General features: G+C 51.7%; 1 protein-coding gene across 4 annotated transcripts in view; it reads right to left on the reverse strand.

The window, feature by feature from the left end:
• SYT16 (synaptotagmin 16) overlaps positions 1–14,277 on the reverse strand; it is a 123,719-nt gene that overhangs the window by 60,541 nt on the left and 48,901 nt on the right. Inside the window, exon 1 of one of the 4 annotated variants that reach the window (XM_073638707.1) lies at positions 13,871–14,060. The exons of 2 other annotated variants lie outside the window; for them this stretch is intronic. The gene's annotated coding sequence lies outside the window, so the exon portion shown is untranslated. Of the gene's footprint in view, positions 1–13,870; positions 14,061–14,277 lie in introns of those variants that run through there. One more of the 4 variants, XM_073638709.1, reaches the window with a different exon arrangement.

The raw sequence follows: 14,277 nt of genomic DNA on the forward strand, positions 1-14,277 counted from the left end.
CAGCGCGATCAGTAATTATCACGTATCAAAGTGACAAAATAATCGCTTAGGTGGTAACTGAGGTCCTACAAAGCCCATTGTACGCGGAAACAGAAGGTTTGGAACGCTGTCATTTTTCCGTCGATGTGTAATATACATGGCACATTCACTTTTCAATCGCCAACGCAATTTTTAGTTATTCAAAGCAAAGGATTCTTATGCAACTTCGAATTGACTGACAACGTGGTCATGAGGTCAATAAAGTAGTTTTGATTTCTTAAAGGGGTTCTTGTCACCTTCACAGAGGGACATTGTCGGATAGAGCTTGCAAAAACGAGCAGTTTTGCAATTTACTGCTTATTAAAATTTGCAGCCTTTCTTGAGATATTAATGTGGCACCCTGCTGTTCACAGGTACCACAGGACCCAAAAGGTTGCATGGATGGACTTTTCCACAAGAGGCCCTCATTACAAACAAACACCTCCACCCTTCCACCTCATACCACCAGAGGGAGCCCGTTAGGGAGATATACATATGGAGGGTGGAGCCAGGCAGTTCAGTCAGACAGAGTTAGTTGTTCAGAGAGTGTGCTGCCACTGAGAGCAGTGAAGACGCAGCAAGTCTGCTGCTGAATTGAGGGCCCCGAGTGTGGCCGGAGGCAAGGAGGAGAGAGGAGTTGAGGGGGCAGAGGAGCATCATAGGCTCACCCCAAGACACAAACCGGACACCGGGTCCGCGCCTACAGGGTCCTTTATACCCAGTAGGTATCACCGGCATACCAGGAGGACTACAAGTCTCTGGTTAACCTGAAGCTAAACCCTTGACAGGACTAGGAACCACGAAGGCCCCGGCGTCCAGGGATAGTGGTTGCCAGAAAAAGGTCCTACTACCAAGCGACAGGTGAAGGAACAGCACGACACAGAAGCTAGGCCCAGTTGCAGGGTGGCCAGGAGCTTAGAGAGAGGGAAACACGTACCAGGAGGCCTTATACCCGCTCACTGGGGAGAAGTCCTGAAGTGCACCTTTCCTACCGAGTACCCTGGTCTGTACCTGACATCTGCACCAGTAAAGGTACTGAAGTGAATCCCCTGTCTCTGTCAGTTACTCCTGCTGCGCCATCTGTCCTGCACTACAAGCCCCAGCATCACCACCATCTGCACCTACACTGCCCCAGGGGCCCGCTCCGCCTGTGGGGAGCAGGAACATCCCAGCTGCCATCCCATCACCCCCGGAGGTCTGCAGCAGCGCCGGTAACCATTACCGGAAACCACAGGTGGCGTCACGAGACAAACTGTATACTAAAACCCCTTTTTAAAGAGAGACCCAGAGTACGGGCCCGGGAGCCGACTGCCGTGACCTCCTAAACAAGGTAAAAGGCCCGGGTACCGAGTCACCTATATTCCCCTGAGTGACACATTAACACTTTTCTCTTGTTTACAACTTGTTACCTAGGAGACCGACTGACGCGCCCCTGGGCCTGTGTCGCGCTGCGTTGCGCACGCGGGAGCTTACCCGGAGCCGGATCTGTTTAGGGTTGTAGTCTCGTGGCGGTGACCCGGTCCGTGCCCAGGGAGTCAAACTGAACGGCAGTCTGTTAGCGGTAGAAAATGGTTGATGACTACGCCACCCGTTGAATGCAGCCAGGGGGCTGCTGCTGCAGGGCAGACCGCTGAGGCCGGTGGAAGGATGGTGCAGCGTGATAGTATAACCCCCAACGGGAGGGGTATGGCCTCAGGGCAGCCGACGTGGATGATGGGGGTAGCAGGAACCACTCAGAGACGGTATGGTAGCGTTCAGGGTCTTTACTGGTAACAACGATAGACCCTCCCGGAGTACTTGCTAGCGAACGGGGCCTGGTCAGTCCTTGAGCAGATGGGATCTCCCCTGGCCAGGCGTAGTTGTAGGCCTCCCAAGCTGACTGTACTCTTCTGGCTACCTTGCTAGAAGCTGATGTAAGTAGCCCACGTCCCTGAGTGTACCGTGTGGTGCTCACCCGTATGGCCGGTGACTCGGGGCCTTCTAATGGCTTCCGCTCCACGATGGCGGTGCTGGTCCCACGCGTGTGACCGGGCCTTCGGGCTTCTGGGCCAGGGGACCTGAAATCCCCTGCCTGACGGATTCTGCTGCTGGGTAGAAGTTAGTCCCCACAGCCTCGGACTCCGGGTCCGGTAAAGAATCTTCTTAGTCAGGGCGAGCTCTTTAGCTGCCAGCCCCTGACTCCTTGTGACTCTGCTGCTTCCTATGCTGCTTTTGTCTCTACTCTTCCTGGACTCCAGGCTCAGGCCCCTGGACAGGGCCTGCCTGTGGAGCAGAGCCCAAAGAGCAGCTCTGCTCCCTGTCTTCTCCTCTCAGAACTCTCTACTCTGCCTCAGCCCCAGGTTTATATAGGGGAAGTCCTTCCCCTCCCAAGACTGGGCAGGAGGTGTGGCATGCACAGGATCCCTGACCAAAGGACCTCCCACCTGCTCTCAGACGTAATATCTCTATCACTGTGACAACCAGACCCCTGGGGTGTCACACTCCCCCCTAGTGAAATTTAGTACTCCGGGACTAAACACTTTTTAGAAAAATATAACAAGGTATATCAAAGAACAATAAAATACAATAAGGAAACACAATAAGATGGTCACGGATGTCCGCAACCGGGTGCAGTCTTTGAAGAGCAAGGTGTCCATTTCACCAAAACAGGGAGACGTAACCAGGTAGGGGTCTGTCCTACCCCGAGTCCTTAACAGTCTTTTAGTCCATCCTGGGTTACGCTCCACTAACTGTACAAAGGATTCCCGGTAAATCCACCAAGGACTCCTATAAATAACTGGAAACACATAATATTTACAAGATATGGCCGCTCTCAGTCCTCGGCCAGTGGGGATAAGGATTGGCTGCTCACAGTCCTCAGCCTGTGGGGAGATGGGATGGCTGCTCACAGTCCTCAGCCTGGTTAAGGATAGGGGACACACGGGAACAGTTCACACTTGTCCCAACGGGGACCATATTTTAATTAGCAACACAAGTACCCCTATGGGTAACTATGTACAGTTCCACTTTACCGTACTTCAGTAACGGCATCCTCCTGCTCCTTCTTGTGTGTAGGCTTCAGACCCGTCCGGGTCCTCTTGGATTTCCTCGTATTGGTAGTACTGCAGCTCCTCCTTGGTTAACGTGGAGGGCGTACAGTCCTTTTGCACCTGGGGAGTTCAGGCCTTGCGACCAGGCGTGGAGACGGTCGCCATTGATGACGCCCGGGGTCAGAGGGTGCAACTTTGGGCCTGGGCGCGGGCTGGTGGTGGTAGTGCCCAGGGCTGGAGGGCTTGGCCGCAGGGCTTGTTGCGGGGGCTGGAGCAGGTCGGTGTCTGCAGCGCCCGGAATCGGCGGCTCCACCAGGGGGCCCGGGAGCAGGCTGACGCTGGCAGCGTCCGGGACAGGGAGACTCCTCTTACCTGCTCCCGCGACCGCTCCTGCGTCACGCGTCTTCTCCCGGCGCTGGTCGGGGCCGGCGACGACTGGGGCACTGCCGATGCTGGGCAGCTTAGTCTGCTGCCGGTCCGCCATCTTGCTGTCCGTTCCTGGTGTCCTCCTCCCCCCTAGTGGACCGTGGCCTACCTTCCGGAGATCCTCTTCCGTAGGCCGCGGCTCCGCAGTCAATCGTCGGGGTAGAGGACCTGGCGTCGCGCTCCTGTGACGTCGGCGTCTGCTGGGCTCCTTCCAGGACCTTACGCAACGTCCGGACGTGAGGCGGGGCTTCCGTTCTCGCGCGCTTTCGGAGTCCACGCTCCTCTTCTTCCCGCGCAGCGTCCTCAAGATGGCGTCCAATGGCGGGAAAACTCCACGGATGGCGGGAAGAAGGCTGAAGATGGCGCCGGATGGCGGGAAACTTCACCGATGGCGGGAAGAAGGCTGAAGATGGCGCCGGATGGCGGGAATCTTCACCGATGGCGGGAATCTTCACCACTGGTAAGTTTGAACAGTCTTTGCTTTTCAGGCACGCAGTACCCGGTGGTTGCGGGCACGTGATCCTGCCGACTACGCCAAAGTAGACGCGCCCCTGGGCCTGTGTCGCGCTGCGTTGCGCACGCGGGAGCTTACCCGGAGCCGGATCTGTTTAGGGTTGTAGTCTCGTGGCGGTGACCCGGTCCGTGCCCAGGGAGTCAAACTGAACGGCAGTCTGTTAGCGGTAGAAAATGGTTGATGACTACGCCACCCGTTGAATGCAGCCAGGGGGCTGCTGCTGCAGGGCAGACCGCTGAGGCCGGTGGAAGGATGGTGCAGCGTGATAGTATAACCCCCAACGGGAGGGGTATGGCCTCAGGGCAGCCGACGTGGATGATGGGGGTAGCAGGAACCACTCAGAGACGGTATGGTAGCGTTCAGGGTCTTTACTGGTAACAACGATAGACCCTCCCGGAGTACTTGCTAGCGAACGGGGCCTGGTCAGTCCTTGAGCAGATGGGATCTCCCCTGGCCAGGCGTAGTTGTAGGCCTCCCAAGCTGACTGTACTCTTCTGGCTACCTTGCTAGAAGCTGATGTAAGTAGCCCACGTCCCTGAGTGTACCGTGTGGTGCTCACCCGTATGGCCGGTGACTCGGGGCCTTCTAATGGCTTCCGCTCCACGATGGCGGTGCTGGTCCCACGCGTGTGACCGGGCCTTCGGGCTTCTGGGCCAGGGGACCTGAAATCCCCTGCCTGACGGATTCTGCTGCTGGGTAGAAGTTAGTCCCCACAGCCTCGGACTCCGGGTCCGGTAAAGAATCTTCTTAGTCAGGGCGAGCTCTTTAGCTGCCAGCCCCTGACTCCTTGTGACTCTGCTGCTTCCTATGCTGCTTTTGTCTCTACTCTTCCTGGACTCCAGGCTCAGGCCCCTGGACAGGGCCTGCCTGTGGAGCAGAGCCCAAAGAGCAGCTCTGCTCCCTGTCTTCTCCTCTCAGAACTCTCTACTCTGCCTCAGCCCCAGGTTTATATAGGGGAAGTCCTTCCCCTCCCAAGACTGGGCAGGAGGTGTGGCATGCACAGGATCCCTGACCAAAGGACCTCCCACCTGCTCTCAGACGTAATATCTCTATCACTGTGACAACCAGACCCCTGGGGTGTCACACCGACCACTGCTGCTGTCTGACTTGTAAGCTTTGCTATGAAGCTTGCTGGGATTAGGAGGTAACAATGTGCTCCAGTTTCAAAAGTGCATACATGGTCAAAAGAACAGAGCTAACGAGAGCACTGCACATGTTCTGCTGTCTAGCAGCGGTGGTCGATCTCCAAGGAAATGAGCTGTAAATAAAAGAAAAGTGCTCATTTTTCACATACGGCTGAAAATTTAAAAATTATTTGTAAGTACCAGCAACTTAGCAATTTACGGCTTATTAAAATTTTCATCCGTTCTTGAGATATTAACAGTTTTCTTTTGTTTACTGCTCGTTCCCTTGAGACCGACCACCGCTGCTAGTCAGTAAAATGTAGCCAGTGCTTAATAGCACTTTTCTTTGGCTCTTGTAAGCACTGTTTTGAAGCTGGAGAGCGCTGTTACCTCTTAATCCTGGTCAGCTTCAGCGCAGCGCTTACAAAACCGACAACAAGCGGCGGTGTTCGGTCTCCTAAGTAATAAGCTGTAAACAAAAGAAAAATGTTAATATCTTAAAAACGGCGGAAAGTTTTAATAAGCAGTAAATTGCAAAATTGCTTGTATTTACAAGCACAATCCAACAACACCCATCTATGAAGATAGGAATAAACCCTTTAAGTGTTGCCTTTCTATTGCAGTTATGCAGGACATCTACAGACCCAGGCTTCATGCATATGGCTGAGCAGTGTGCAAAAAGTCTATATGGCAGTGCATAGAGTTTGTGCCACTTCTTATTACACAGCAGCATGGTCTCCTTGTGCTTCTGTACAGACTGACGACTGCCATTAATGTGGAGATATAGTACCTTGGAAGCAATACCTATAGGAGAGAACACCTCCATGCATATGCCATCCAATGGAGTATAGCATGATTTCAACAGGAAAAAAAAACATCCGGATCTGGAGGGCTACAGAGGAACAGTAGAGGCCCTCTGTGCTAGAATGAGGGTCCTACTTTGGCTTGTGCACATGGCTGTATTATATCTCCATTTATACAGGGTCATAATTGGGCTTCTGTGGCGCCCCTGAGGGTTCAGTCGCCACAGAGGTACTGCACCTCACCCAGAGGTGTGGTATCTCCTTCTCTCAGGTAGGGAGGGAGTGCTACCCGGAACCCCAACACCCGGAACCCCAACACCCGCATTCAACACTACACTGCTCCAGGCCGGCTGGAAGGGCAAGATGCAATATGTTTCCTGCTGAGCCCTGTCCCTGGCTGGAGTGGCGGGAACCAAAGGTAGGGGGAACCAGTAGTGGGTGTGGGTGGAGGAAGCAGTTTAGGGGAGCACCATTGAAAGAGGTATAAAAAGGGAAGCCATCTTAGGGTGGCAGTTGAGCAGGTGAGTCAGTGAGAGGAGAGAGTGAAGACTGTCTGGGGGCAGAGTCTCTTTAGGAGCTCTGCTCCACAAGTGGGGCCTAGTGCTAGAGGCCCAGGAAGGGAGCAGAGGAGGAAGGCTCCGTTCTATTGAAGGGATCCCAGGGGGTACGGCGAGTGCAGGACTGCACCCGTACGCCCCGAATCTGTCAGAAGACAGAGGGATCAGGCCGCAAGGAGGGGACCGGCCCCTGGACCAGTCGTGTTACTCCACATCTCGGCTGGAAAAACCAGAGGCTTCTGGTTTATATAGTGCAGTTGCCAAAGCCTCATCCTAGTCACCGTGAGGGTCAAGCAGGTCCGGGAACTCCAAGTTGCCCAGAGGGACTTCAGAGCACCCGAGCGGGACTGTGAGTGGGGAAGCGCAGGGCAGGAGGGAGAAGACACAGCGTGAAGACGGTCTAGAGAGGAACACAAGAAAGCGGGGTTCCGTCAGGTGCTTCTAACCTACCTGAGGAAGAGCTGAACCCCCGGTATGGTGAATGCAGTGCGACGTGGGAGGCTGGCACCCGCGCAGTGTATCAGTGGAACGTACATGAGAACTGTGAGTAAAGACTCGGATGACTGCACTGCACTGCCTCTGTCCATTATTTCAGCTGCGCCATCTTTCCCCCTGCACTACAACGCCCAGCACAACCAACAACTTCTACACTGCCCTGGAGCTAGCTCTTCCTGTGGAGAGCCACACCATCCCTGCTGCAGTAACACCAGCTTCAGAGGACTGCTCCGCAGCGGCGGCTCCTTTTGGCCGCACTGCACAGGTGGCGTCACGAACTTTGTACATAATTCCCCTGTAAATAATCCCCCCTTTTTATTGACCGCCCTGGGTCACGGACCGGGCCAGCCACCGTGATATCCCCCACCAGCATCCATAGGCCCGGCTGCCGAGTACCCCCACGGCCCAGGGGGCGCGTCAAACTTGGCGTCACGAACAGGATTTCGTGGACGTTGCAACGAACAGGATTCCGTGCCCATTGCCACCGGATACTGTGCGCCTTAAAGAACTGTGTTATGTTGCTGAATGTGGCGCCCGCCCCAGAAGAACGGGCGCGATTTTGTGCGTGATCAAAAATAACAATATGGAACCTCCCATCGTGGGCCGAGTCCCAGAATGGTGCCAAAAGCACCCCCTGCCCCTTGCAACAGTGACTGTCCGCATAGATGTGTCCGTCAAGGCAGGGAGGACGTCACAGGGATTGACCGACAGCAGACTGCCATGGGACCGCCCCCGAAAGGGGAGGGGAGGAAGAGAGAAGGAATGGAGACAGGGTGTGGCCTTAGCAAGTCTAGACAGACCGCACCCGGCAGCCAGCATGGACGGAAGCAGGGATCCAGCCTCCGCCTCTGGCCTGCGGCAACAAGCGACCCCCCTCACCCTGGAGGGGGAATCAAGTAAACTGTCCCTGGAGGACGCAAAATTCCTCCAAAGTAAGATCCTGGAGCTGAGCCAGCAGGTGGAACGGGCCCAGCAAGCAGCGGTCACCAGGTGGAGAGGTGAGCTGCTGAAGAAATTAGCAGCAAGGCGGAGAGCGGCACCCCAGCCCCAGCGGAGCCCGACGAACACCAGGAGGCCGTGTGCAGCACAGGAGCAGATAGGAAGAGATCCCCTGTCCCGGGTGCTGCAAGCGCCGACCTGCTCATGGGCCTCCTACACCAGCACTTCCCGTACCCCGCCATGTACTCCCTGGAGCAGCTGCTCAGCCCGGAACCTCAACTCCTGGGCGCTGATCCTGAGGACCACCTGCTCGGCTCCCTCCCGGAGCCTCCATTCCCGGGCGCTATCTTCACGGGCCCATTGCTCGGCTCCCTCCCGGAACCGCCACCTCCGGCACCCAAGTGGGTGTACAGCGCGCCGTCTCTTGATTGGTCCACCCGGTTTAAGGACCAGCAGCCGTACCCGCTACTCCCGACACCAGCGCCCCCGGATGCCTGCCGAATTTAGTTGGGACAACCGGGGGGGGACCCGCAGGAGACCCAAGCCGAAGCCCTGCAGAGGAAGGAGTTCTGCAGGCAGGAGCTCCAACAGCTGGAGAAAGAGCGGCGCACTCGGCGGGCGCGTTGTGAGCAGATAGAGGCCCGGAACAAGGCCGCAAAGGCCCAAGCCTGGCAGGCGGAATCTGCCCATCCTAGTCCCTGTGAAGAGGGACTGGTCGTGAAATTTGATTTGAAGGCAGGGTGGGGCTTCATCCGCGATCCCCACTTTGTAAACCGGCGGGATGTTGAGCCATATCTGGAGCAGGGCCATCCCGACCGGAATTTGTACCCCGGTGACCGTGTCACCTACACACGATACCACGAGGAACGCGGGTGGTATGCCCTCCAGGTGTACCGCGTGATTGAGGACACGCCCCCGCAAGACATGGCTGATGACCCGGCTGGGTCCAGCAAAAACCAAAAGTACCCCAGACGGGGACCCCACTACTAGTACAGTAGGTGGGACTAAACTGTATATAGTCACCCGTAAGGGTACAGAAAGTTAAAGTTGTGTTATGTGTGCATAATTACCCGTCAGGGTATACAGACTTCAGGCTTCAGGCTGAGGACTGTGAACAGCCAAAAACTGATTTTGTACATAGTTCTGCACTTCTTAAAGTGCTCCCTATTGGTTTTATTAGTGCAATCAAGTGACCTCAGAACAAAAACCCATTTGGTGTGGCGGAAGACGTGGTCCAGCACCAGGATCACTTAAGCCCTGCAGCCACTCCCAGGGCCTATGTTGAGGGTTTGCGGACAGGTCCCTCATGCTGCTACTTTTGCACCTGTTTGAAAAGGAGAATGGACACCCGGTTACAGAATGTGCTGTAACCTGTTACAGAATGTTATTAAAAGTGTTTTATAGTGTAATGATGACCTGTAACGTTTAAAGAGAAGTGCCTCCCATAAAGGGAAGAAATGTTTTTGTTACAATCTTATATGAGAATGCATTCTAAAAACTGCATGTCTAATATACCGTGTTTTGCTCAGTTCCAGCCCGCGGACGTGCTGTGTTTTACCAGGGGGGAGTGTGGCGCCCCTCAGGGTTCAGTCGCCACAGAGGTACTGCACCTCACCCTGAGGTGAGTGCTGCCTGGAACCCCAACACCTGCATCAAACACTACACTACTCCAGGCTGGCTGGAAGATCAAGATGCAATGTGTTTCCTGCTGAAACGCCTAGCGCAACCAACAACTTCTACACTGCCCTGGAGCTAGCTCTTCCTGTGGAGAGCCACACCATTCCTGCTGCAGAAACACCAGCTTCAGAGAACTGCTCCGCAGCGGCGGCTCCCTTTGGCCGCACTCCAGAGGTGGCGTCAGGAACTTTGTACATAATTCCCCTGCAAATAATCCCCCCTTTTTATTGACCGCCCTGGGTCACGGACCGGGCCAGCCACCGTGATATCCCCCACCAGCATCCATAGGCCCGGCTGCTGAGTACCCCCAGGGCCCAGGGGGCACGTCACTTCCATCGAGGTGTATGAACTCTCTACTATACCTCCATGTGTCTCAGATTTTATACAAAGGTGTCACGGTTGTACCCCTCACTGTGTCTGGGAAGCAGTTACAAACAGCTCATTCGTTCCAATCTGGTGCAGGGGCGTGCTGAAGCTGTCAGTACTTTGATTGACAACTCGACTGGCCAATCTGAGACTGGGAGGTTCTGGGCTGCCTTCACGTGTTCCCTGTCCCAGGTGATTGCCCGGCTACTTAGCTGGGCTGTCAGTCCCAGATCTCTGCCAGACATATATTCACCTCTGTGTGGTTTGTCTCTTTGTGCCTTGTGTTCTGCTTGTGAATCTTTTTGCTGCCTGACCTTGAACCTCGTTCTGACCATCCGTTTTGCCTGCTTCCTCTGCTCTGATCCGCTATCTTCCTGGTATTCTGACCTCGGACCGTTACCTGACTACGCCTTTGTCTCTTCCCTCTGTGTATGACGTACCCTCCTGACTTTTGACCTCAAACTCCTTGACTTCCCTGACTCTCAGCTTGTCCGCGAGAAGTGACCCAGCATCACAATTGTCAAATTTTATATGGAGCGAACAGAAGAAATGCGCCATGCTCCATTGTGTATCAGATTTACAATGGAATTCTCCCGTAAGAGCTTTGCGGGGTCCAATGGAGTTTTTAGAATGGTCCGTATTAAAGCAGTTGTCCATGCTTCCATGCCAAGGTGTTTTGCTATGGTTGTTTCCACCACTCCAGCGCCACTGCCCTCGTGATCTGGCAAGTTGAAAAGTGATGAAGTCCCATCCATCGGTCATCAGACCCTGCAGTCAATCAGTGGCCAAGTGACTGACTGCATGGTACAATATCACTTCCACTCCTCTAGCGATGGGGCATTGGAATGGCGAGTAACTTACCAAAATCTAACAAAGGGAATGTTAAAAAAAAAAAAGTAATGGAAAACTCTTTTAAAGAAGGAGATCAAGCTCCGTGCTCAGGGGTACAGACTCGACACTGTGCCTGAGCCCTTAGGTTCATAGTAGCGTCTCATGATGGCAGACGTGTAGTTTTGTATTATAAGACTGTACGTACTCCATGTGCTCCATACCAGAGAATGAAATGGAATATAATAAAAGAACTTCTATTTTCCTCTGTACAACATTGGAGGCGCAATATGAGCCTATGGCGGGGTACAGTCACAGTAATATGGATCTATATAATACAAGGTTATTAGTGGAGACTATTGGATAATCTAGATGATAAAACTGCTATAGATTATACATATTAGTCATTTTATCTTTGTGAGATTATTCTTTTTCCCTTATCTTCCCATCACGACAAGCTGTGCTAGAAAATCTCAACCTACACAACACATTTATTCCTTTCCTACATGCGCAGACTGTCCGCCACCCTTATTTAATCTGCTAATAGTTCCCCTCTAATATTTTATGCATCCAGAATAGCACACAAGCTAAGGGACGAGGGGCGCTGCTTAGTATTCACAGAGGCGGCCATCCAAATGAAGCGCCTGCCACGGTTATTTAGCCGATTGTCTGATTCTCTAAGTCTTTTGATTATACACGACGGGCTGATGGAAAGCTCTGCTAATCGGCCAGCTCTACTTGGCCACTTTTAGATTGTGTAGAAATGATTCGCCTCTACGTTTGGCACAAAATACCTTCATTGAGGTTCTCAAAGAGATTTTCTCTTTGAAAGATTTTGTGTTCATTTCCAAATGATCACTTCTTACAGATCAGAAAGCCACAATGGAAGTAGGGATAAGGAACCTAACATTTTATCTACATACCCTGGCCAAAGCCGAGTGGCCCACCAAGCAGCCAACACGTGGGGTTCATGCCCTGTCAGCCCTCTCTTAGGTACTGCCTTGAGTCATGGGGATATCCTGGAGGCTAAGCCATACTTGCCAACTCTTGAAAGCAAATATCTATGAAGAGAACTCAATGGCAGGTGGTGGCTTTGACCATGGCCATTTTCTGAATCTACACCCCTCCATGTCTATTTCATGCCCCTCCATGCCCCAAGGAACCCCACAGAGTTGCTGGTTTCTGGGAGGCTTCAGACAAGTAAAGCCAGGTTCAGAGATTTGCTGCCAGTAGAAGTTTCATTATTTCAGAAGCCTCTCAGATTTTCTGGGAAAGTTGGCAAATATAAGCTAAGCACATCAACATATTTGAATTTAGTTCTTCTTCCATAATAAATTCCAGGCACGCATAGACAACCAATTAGACTAAGAATGTTTCAGCTAAGAAGGTCATTGACTTGTAATGGTGGCATACGTGTAGGGCTCAGCTAATGCACTAGAACAATTACTCTATTCTTTCTCTAAGAAATATCAGACCAAGTCAAATTAATGTACTTTACTCAGCAGCTAACATCTGCTTCCCATGTAGGCAATAGGGCAGGGGTGGAGGTCAATGCAAAAGATAAATCTCAAGCCCTCTAAACACTTTATATAGCTGCCAATCAGCAAACATCTCTAGTGGAGGCACATCTGTTAGAAAATAAAAGGATCAACAGTCCACAATCGGACATGCGAGATCCTTCTCTCCCTCGTCATATGTCAGGAAGAATCGAAGGAGCAGCCATACATATTAAACTGTCGAATGAATATGCCTATATTGGCGGATTCAGCACAACCTTAGTCACCTTTGAGAAGCTTCTTAGGCGCCTTTGAGGGGCTGCTTGACACAGCCACATTCCTATCCACTTCCACCAAGATGCCTTGGTTCCATCATCACTAATTCATGTACATCATCTACTTTCTTGCAAGATAATATTGCCAAAGTTTTGGTTGGGAACCTAGGAAGCCTCCACCTTCCATGATAGTCATTTTGGTGGTCCAACCATCAGAGGTGGAGAAGTGCCATGTATGCATATGGCTGTCATGAAGTGTAAGGAGCAGCTCTTTGGATTTCTCCATAACTACCACTATCAATATATAAATGCGCCCCTCCTTTATGTGATGGATCAAATGGCACATGGGTTTCAGAGATGGGATGAGGCCCACACCAAAAATGTTTTCAACGGGGCACTATCCTTAACCTAGCCCTGCCTGTGGAGACTATATACCCAATACTATAAATTATACATTTTGGAATGGGCTCCTTGTTTCTCAGGGCCACATTGCACCTACATGGGCTGCCTCTTTAGAGAATATGCACTTACTGGATGAGACTGTCTAGCCCAATGGTGATCCAGTATTCACAACTGACCGCCATTTTACACACGTTTCTACCATTTGAATTGAAAGCTGCTGTGACTTTTATAATGCAGTGATTTCTGCATGGCACCTTGCCCTGTGCAAGGAAAAAATTCACGTGGTCAGATCACTATTTTTGCGATACATTTTCTAAAAATTTTGGCAAAAAAAACACTACGAAGCACCATGAAAATATTCTAAGTGAGTCTATGCCCTGGTAAAGGTAGGAGCTACACGGAGACGTTGGCCACAACGCAGGTCATGCGAGCAAATATTTCTGTATGCTGCTGCCATTTTGCAGCATAATGGGGTAACGTTGCGCTCTGTAAAAAAAAAATCCAACTTTTTCTGACTTTGTGCGTCTTGCTGGTTGTGGTCATGGTACTTTGGGGGTCATGATCTGACCTCAATCACCTGCATTAGTGGCAGCAGCATACAGAGATCTTAGCTTGCAGCCAAAGTCGCAGTGTAGCCCCAGCCCAAATGTTTTTGAAGTCATCTGATGTATATTGGGCCCTATAACATTTCAGATAATCGCTAAGTTAATACTATCTACATATAAAGTTCTGAAGGGAAATCAAAAAAAGTTCAAAATGTTTTAAGCTTCTTATAATGACCATGAAATCCATATCTAATCATGAGTTACCGATATAACAACTATTAGTACAATTCGTTCTAAACCCCAATCCTAAAAATAGTCCTATAAATAGCTACTTGTAGTAAGACTTGTCAGTGGGATAATAAAGCGCCAGTCTTACCTTGAACAGATACAGACCGGACTATATGGGTTAAATGTTTCCAAAGTCATTTGATGGTTTTAAGTGTAGTACTGAGCGCAGCTATCGCCCGTCCACCCATTTCCCTTCCTTCCTGTGTAACAATTGGAGATTCCCCTGGACTCCTCCGGCTGTAATGGTCGGGGAGTGGTACTGTGCAGGACACAAGTCACTGGTAATATTTGCATATGGGGCAGAAGAAGGCAATCACCTAAGGAATGTCGGCCAACGAGTGAAGCGCAGAACCGACCAAACAAGTTTTCTTCTTATTTCTACTTTAAGCCCTGAAGATAAAAGAATACCAGTCACTACTGTATATACCATAGTGTCAGCGAGTCCTATATATCAGTATGTGGGGCATTGCCTGTATTGTGCATGGAAGCCATTAT

This window comes from Phyllobates terribilis, unplaced genomic scaffold (assembly GCF_046119375.1).
Source record: "Phyllobates terribilis strain yellow unplaced genomic scaffold, ASM4611937v1 Scaffold_7__3_contigs__length_470593459, whole genome shotgun sequence".
Taxonomy (NCBI): domain Eukaryota; kingdom Metazoa; phylum Chordata; class Amphibia; order Anura; family Dendrobatidae; genus Phyllobates; species Phyllobates terribilis.